Source organism: Palaemon carinicauda, chromosome 11 (assembly GCF_036898095.1).
Source record: "Palaemon carinicauda isolate YSFRI2023 chromosome 11, ASM3689809v2, whole genome shotgun sequence".
In the NCBI taxonomy this organism is placed as follows: Eukaryota; Metazoa; Arthropoda; class Malacostraca; order Decapoda; family Palaemonidae; genus Palaemon; species Palaemon carinicauda.
The window spans coordinates 63,200,955-63,208,943 of NC_090735.1; positions in this window are offsets into that span (position 1 = coordinate 63,200,955).

Below are 7,989 nucleotides of genomic sequence, written 5' to 3' on the forward strand. Positions count from 1 at the left end.
GTGTAGGAGTAGGAGCGGAGATGGAAGGAGGAGCGACCTCTTGCTCCGACTCGGCGTATTCCACCTGGTCTTCGTCATCTTCGGCTCCTTGAGCCATAAGAGTCTTCTCCGTGTCTTCCGAGACGTCCGACATATGTTCGTCATCTTCAGAATCCAGGCGGCACTCGTGCATGGACTGAGCCATGACAACATCAGGTTCCACTGTAATTTGGACAGTGGGAATCGCATTCTTGGGAACCACAGAATCAGGGGAGGCCTTAGGGAACAGGAGCGACCTCAATTCTTCAGTGGCCAGGTACGGTCCGGTGGCATTCTTCTGGAAGCTACGCACCCACTTGCGTAACTGCTCCCGAGAAATGTCCCTGACCTCCGCTGAGGGAGGGTTATGGAAGGCATCAACTAGGTGAGCCTGGCAGACCGTACAATTCAGTGGGTTCCAGAATTTCAGATCCCCTTTCTTGTCAGCACAAGGGGCGTGAGTCCTGCAAGCCGTATGCCCGTAGAAGTGCGGGCGTTTCACAGCGCAGAAGTCGAAGTCACACTTCGTCTGCTCCTCCTGTGGAAGAAAGAGAAAATGAGTATGGGGGGAGTCATAAGAATGGCTCTTAAGCTAAGTTAACATTAATCATTAATTTTAACTTAATGAAGGGAGTGATGCATAGAGATTGAAGTAGTAAAGAAAACATACTCCATGCATCTCGCCCGTCTGGCTACCGCAAGCTTTATCCATGGGTAATCCGAGATGGCCAAAGGCACAGGATAGTATTCCTTGAAATTCCACAGGGCAATGGAATTCCGTGGAAAACCAAGGATAAGTTTGGGACTGAGATCACTCAGTCCCAGATTAGGGAGTTAACAGGTCCCTTAAGGTAACTGCTTCCGGCAACCAGCCGCGCTAAGATGCACGCAGCATGCTGGAATATTGAAGAATGCAAAGGGACAGCATGCTTACTAATAGAACAGTACCAAGGCACTGGTCTAAAGAGTGTAACAGGCTATCTGTTTGCAGTGTAGGGCTATCAGTATACAAGTGATAGCTAGGAGAAGGGGGTGCAAGTATCCTTGACGCCTCCAGGAGGTTCCGGCAGACCTCCGGCACGCCGGAGGCCGCTCCAGCAGAGTTTCTGGCATTAGGACAGACAAAATGTAAGTCAAGAGTAAAGCCAGGGTGGCGGCCGCCGGCACAACGGGGGCACGCCGGCAGAGGAGCGGCGGCTCCGGCGGTCGGAGGATGCCGGATTGGTGACTGGGATAAGGATGGTTATAGCTGAACCAGGTTGCCGGCAGTGAATGCCGGCACTCCGGTGGCCGACCGGCGGGCGGACGGTGAAGCTAGGAGGAAGGAGGAAGGCCGTCGGCGGGAGCCGGCGGCGGTCGACAGTCCCCCGGCAAGCGAAGGGGCTGGCGGCATGAGGGTAGGGGAGAGTCACCAAGGTAGGAGGCAGGTATCGCCGACAGTGGAGGCGGCAAGGGACCGGCACCCGGATAGTGAGAGAGACAGGGGGAGGGATGTAAGAAGTCCAGCCATGGAATCCAGACATCCCCCCTGAGAGGGTGTACCCATGATAGAGGCAGGCTCTATCACCCAGGAGCCGGGGTCGCAGAGGACCGGGGGCTAGGGTAGCCCAAGGGAGGACTAGGGGACACCCAAAAGGGGAGAGACCTCCACATGCAGAACGCATCCAGTGGCTAACCCCATAGGACACTATGAAGGGTATATGTACCAGAGCGGACTGCACAAGGAAGCTCAAGGTAGCCCTATCACTCCGCCCTAAGGAGGAGTTGTAGGACAGGGGACAGATGGGTATAGACTAACCTAAGTGTAGGCTAGGCTATACAAGAGATAGGTGGGGAGGGGAGAAGAGAAGAGTCTTCCAAGGAAGGGGATCTGTACCAGAGCGGCCACTAGGGAAAGGGAGGACACTCCCTAACCTAAGATAAGGCCGCCAGGCTGAAACGGTGCATGGGTATAGTTTCAGCAGGGGACAGAGTAACCTTCCAAAACCTAACCTAGAACAGGGCTAGGAGTCCTGAACTAGGAAGGATAGAAGACATATCGCTATGGCAGGGCAGTCATAGACTATTCCTAGCCATAGAGGAAGGGCTAGCCTAACCTCACTCTCGGACGCAACCCTAAGGGGGGGTCATTCCCTTAGGGAGGACTGAGAGGCGATGAATACTCCATTAGACACTTGATCCCCTTACTCAGAAAGGAAATCAAGGCTAAACAGAGGGAGTGCCAAGGCAGGGGATGAAGGAAGCATATAGGGGTCCTACCAGGAGGTTAGGTTAGGAAGGGACACTAACTAACCTATCCCCTATATGGTCCCTGAAGGCGAAAAAACACTTGCATCACGGTCGAAAGTATTGTAAAATAATGCCACTATCTTCATAACTTAGCCTAGGATCACTAATAAAATCATGCATGAACACTTATATACAGGCGCTCTGGCCTGGGGGCTATAGAAGCCGACTGGTATGAGGTCAATCGATGACCGATAAAAAGCGTCGAAACACGATATAAAAGTTCCTAGCTAAGAAGACTAAATAAACTAATGTAATCGATTAGTAAATAAGGCCGGAAGCGTTGTTGTGGCTAACTAAATAAGGCATGCATAACAACAACGACGCCATAAAATGGCGGGTCCGGTAGAGGCACAGCTCTGCCACAAAACAGCAATTATCTCGGAAAGTAATATTTACTTTACGGTCAGAGCTTAACTAAACAATACTGGAACCTTGTACTCAACTTTCCAGAAGAAGGCGAGGCTGAAGGTAGCGACATTACATAGATGCAAAGCGATAAGTGAAGCACAGGGAAAATCCGTCTAAGTAGGGCGAGCTACTGAACAAAGGATAAAGACGGACGTGACGTCATTTAAGCAATGGCGCCCGTTTGTTTACGTCTCGAGTATCAGTAGTAGCCACGAATGAGATTAGCTATGGAACGGCTCCCAGCTATTTTCAGCCCTTACACACCGAAGCATTAACTCTGTTCGGGGTGTAGATAGCTATGTGGCGCGTTAATACATGCGTCCCCTGTTGATATACGATGTCTTAAAAGGGAAACCTTTAGGATACTCGCTCCAGAAGTTAGAATTCTGTGATAACCTGTGGTTAAATTCTCTGGGAATATCTTAGTAGTTATTTACCCAAGGAAGCTACCAAAAAGGAACCTTCCATCAGGACGCCATGGCTTGAGCCCAAAAATATATATATATATATATATATATATATATATACAGTATATATAAATAATGTATATATTATATACACACACACACATATATATATATATATATATATATATATATATATATATATAAATATATATATATATATATATATATATATATATATATATATATATATATATATATATATATATATATATATATATTTATATATATATATATATATATATATATATATATATATATATATATATATATATATATATATATATATATATATATATGTATCTATATTTACATTTACATTTATATATATATATATATATATATATATATATATATATATATATATATATATATATATATATATATATATATATATATACAAGGGAACCTCTACATACAATCTTAATTCGTTCCAGAAACTGCTTCGTATGTTAAAACAATCGTATGTTGGAGCAAATATTCCCATAAGAATACACTATAATTTGTATAATTCGTTCCACAGCCCAAAAACCTATAACTCCTTAACCCTTTTACCCCCAAAGGACGTACTGGTACGTTTCACAAAACTCATCCCTTTACCCCCATGGACGTACCGGTACGTCCGTGCAAAAAAATGCTATAAAAATTATTTTTTTTATATTTTCGATAATTTTTTGAAAAAATACAGGCATTTTCCAAGAGAATGAGACCAACCTGACCTCTCTATGACAAAAATTAAGGCTGTTAGAGCAATTTAAAAAATATATACTGCAAAATGTGCTGGGAAAAAACTAACCCCTTGGGGGTTAAGGGCTGGAAATTTCCAAATAGCCTGGGGGTTAAAGGGTTAATAAATTACTACATATAATTACACATAACAATAACATAACTGCATAACATGATAGAAGGATGTAAAAAAGATATTTGTAAAGAAATAATAAAAAAAATGTGTTTTTATTGTCACTGTACCTTAGAGACAGGCCAACTCAGGTATAGGATTTTCTACGCCAGGAGGAGACGGACAATCAGCGAGAAGGTAGACATGGTGTTAACAAGTTTTTTGAATAAATACTCTCTCTCTCTCTCTCTCTCTCTCTCTCTCTCTCGAGAGAGAGAGAGAGAGAGAGAGAGAGAGAGAGAGAGAGAGAGAGAGGGAGAGAAAACAAAAATGTGTTGTGAGCATGTGATTTTTAACAGCGTCAACGAGTTGAAAGACGATTAAATGTAACTAAAAAAGTAATATCAGCGAATCTGAATTACTTTATTAACTAAAATAAATATTGATACAAACACACTCGTGTGCGTATGCGCTAACACACACACACGCAGGAGGAGACACGATCGGCAAGGAGGTAGAGATGGTGACTGCGATAACGTACTGTAACTTACACTACGGAAACTTTAATCCAACTTGGCTTATTTATTTTTTTTTATTTTCATATTTCATATTTTTTACATTTTTTTTCTTTTGATTTTCAATTTTCATCACTTTCAGTGACGAGTTACGGTATGTTATCGCAGTCACCATCTCTACCTCTTCTCCGACTGTCTGTCTCTTACTGCGTAGCAATTCCTGCACTTGTGTGTGTGTTTGTGCATACGCACACAAGTGTGTTAGTATCAATATTTGTTTTAGTTGATAAAGGAATTCAGATTTGCTGTTATTACTTTCTTAGTCACATTTAATTGTTTTTCAACTTGTTGACACTTAAAAATCATATGTAATCTAAACACATTTTTGTTTAATATCTCTCTCTTTCTCTCTCTCTCTCTCTCTCTCTCTCTCTCTCTCTCTCTCTCTCTCTCTCTCTCTCTCTCTCTCGGAAAAAAAATAGACGTCTCTAACACTGTAACAGCGAAGAACAAACGCGAGAGAGAGAGAGAGAGAGAGAGAGAGATTTTATTCAAAGAACATGTTAATGCTATGTTTAGCGAGAAACAGAAAAAGAGACAACTTTTTTAAAAGAGCTTGTTAATGATATCTTGGTTTTCTTTGCTTCACTTTATTCTTTCTTTCTGTTCATCACGCTGGCCCTTCTCACAAATGATCGTTGCCAACAATCTCTTTGTCCTTTATCCGTATCAACAAAGGGCGTTCTATCTCTTCCAGGGTATTGCTACAATGTCTTGTAATAATGGTGATCCCCTTCGATGGTTTATCTGCTTTAATGGCTGCCTTCTGCTTGATGATCGTCGAGATCATAGACCTATTCTGGCCATATTTTTTATCCATATCACTCACATGCACACTGCTCTCATGTTTTTCTATAATTTCTTGCTTCAATTCTAATGAAAGAATTGCCTTCTTCCTTTTCTCACCACTACCTGTACTGAAACTTAGCTTCTTAGGCGCCATGATTATAGGTAAAATCAAAAAGGAAATGTGAGAAAAGGAAGAAAATAAGCACTGTTAATAACAAACCAAACAAAGGACAACCACACAATACACACAAGAACAGAAAACAGAGCACTCGACGCTCAATGGCGTCACTCTTACGTGCTGCCATCTACCGGGTGTCAAGACAAAAATTTGATGGAATTTTACTTCGGATGTTGGAACAATCGTATGTAAAGACAATCATATATAGGGGTTCCACTTTATAAATATATATATATATATATATATATATATATATATATATATATATATACATATATATATATATATATATATATATATATATATATATATATATATAAATTATATACATATATATATATCATATACATATATAATATATATGTGTGCATATATATATATATATATATATATATATATATATATATATATATATATATATATATATATATATATATATATATATATAATGTGTGTGTAAATACATTATATATACATGTATGTGTGTGTATATATATATATATATATATTTTTGGGCTCAAGTCATGGCGTCCTGATGGAAGGTTCCTTTTTGGTAGCTTCCTTGGGTATATAACTACTAAGATATTCCCAGAGAATTTTAACCACAGGTTATCACAGAATTCTAACTTCTGGAGCGAGTATCCTAAAGGTTTCCCTTTAAGACATCGTATATCAACAGGGGACGCATGTATGAACGCGCCACATAGCTATCTACACCCCGAACAGAGTTAATGCTTCGGTGTGTAAGGGCTGAGAATAGCTGGGAGCCGTTCCATAGCTAATCTCATTCGTGGCTACTACTGATACTCGAGACGTAAACAAACGGGCGCCATTGCTCAAATGACGTCACGTCCGTCTTTATCCTTTGTTTAGTAGCTCGCCCTACTTAGACGGATTTTCCCTGTGCTTCATTTATCGATTTGCATCTACGTTATGTCGCTACCTTCAGCCTCACCATCTTCTGGAAAGTTGAGTACAAGGTTCCAGTATTGTTTAATTAAGCTCTGACCGTAAAGTAAATATTACTTTCCGAAATAATTGCTGTTTTGTGGCAGAGCTGTGCCTCTACCGGACCTGCCATTTTATGGCGTCGTTGTTGTTTTGCATGCATTATTTAGTTAGCCACAACAACGCTTCCGGCCTTATTTACTAATCGATCGCATTAGTTTATTTAGTCTCCATAGCTAGGAACTTTTATATCGTGTTTCGACGCTTTTTATCGGTCATCGATTGACCTCATACCAGTCGGCTACTATAGCCCCCAGGCCAGAGCGCCTATACATAAGTGTTCATGCATGATTTTATTAGTGCTCCTAGGCTAAGTTATGAAGATAGTGGCATTATTTTACAATACTTTCGACCGTGATGCAAATGTTTTTCGCCTTCAGGGACCATATAGGGGATAGGTTAGTTAGTGTCCCTTTCTAACCTAACCTACTTGTAGGACCCCCTTATCCTTCCTTCATCCCCTGCCTTGGCATTCCCTCTAATTAGCCTTGATTCCCTTTCATAGTAGAGGGATCAAGTGTCTAATGGAGTATTTATCGCCTCTCAGTCCTCCCTATGGGAATGAACCCCCCTTAGGGTTGCGTCCGAGAGTGAGGTTAGGCTAGCCCTTCCTCTATGGCTAGGATTAGTCTATGACTATCCTACGATAGCGATATGTCTTCTATCTTTCCTAGTTCAGGACTATTAGCCCTGCTCTAGGTTAGATTTGGAAGGTTTCTCTGTCCCCTGCTGAAACTGTACCCTTGCACCGTTTCAGCCTGACTGCCTTATCTTAGGTTAGGGAGTGTCCTCCCTTTCCCTAGTGGCCGCTCTGGTACAGAAACCCTTCCTTGGAAGACTTCTCTCTTCTCCCCTCCCCACCTATCTCTTGTATAGCCTAGCCTATACTTAGGTTAGTCTATACCCATCTGTCCCCTGTCCTACAACTCCTCCTTAGGGTGGAGTGGTAGGGCTACCCGAGCTTCCATGTGCAGTCCGCTCTGGTACATATACCCTTCATAGTGTCCTATGGGGTTAGTCACTGGATGTGTTCTGCATATGGGGGTCTCCCCTCTTTGGGTGTCCCCTAGCCCTCCCTTGGGCTACCTAGCTCCCGGTCCTCTGTGACCCCTGCTCCTGGATGATAGAGCCTGCCTCTATCATGGGTACACCCTCTCAGGGGGGGGATGTCCGGAGTCCATGACTGGACTTCTTGCATCCCTCCCCCCTGTCTCTCTCACTATCCGGGTGCCGGTCCCTTGCCGCCTCCACTGTCGGCGATACCCGCCTCCTACCTTGGTGACTCTCCCTACCCTTATGCCGCCAGCCCCCCGTGTGCCGGGGGACTGCCGACTGCCGCCGGCTCCTACCGGTGGCTCTCCTCCTCCCTCCTAGCTTGTCGTCCGCCCGCCGGTCGGCCACCGGAGTGCCGGCATCTACTGC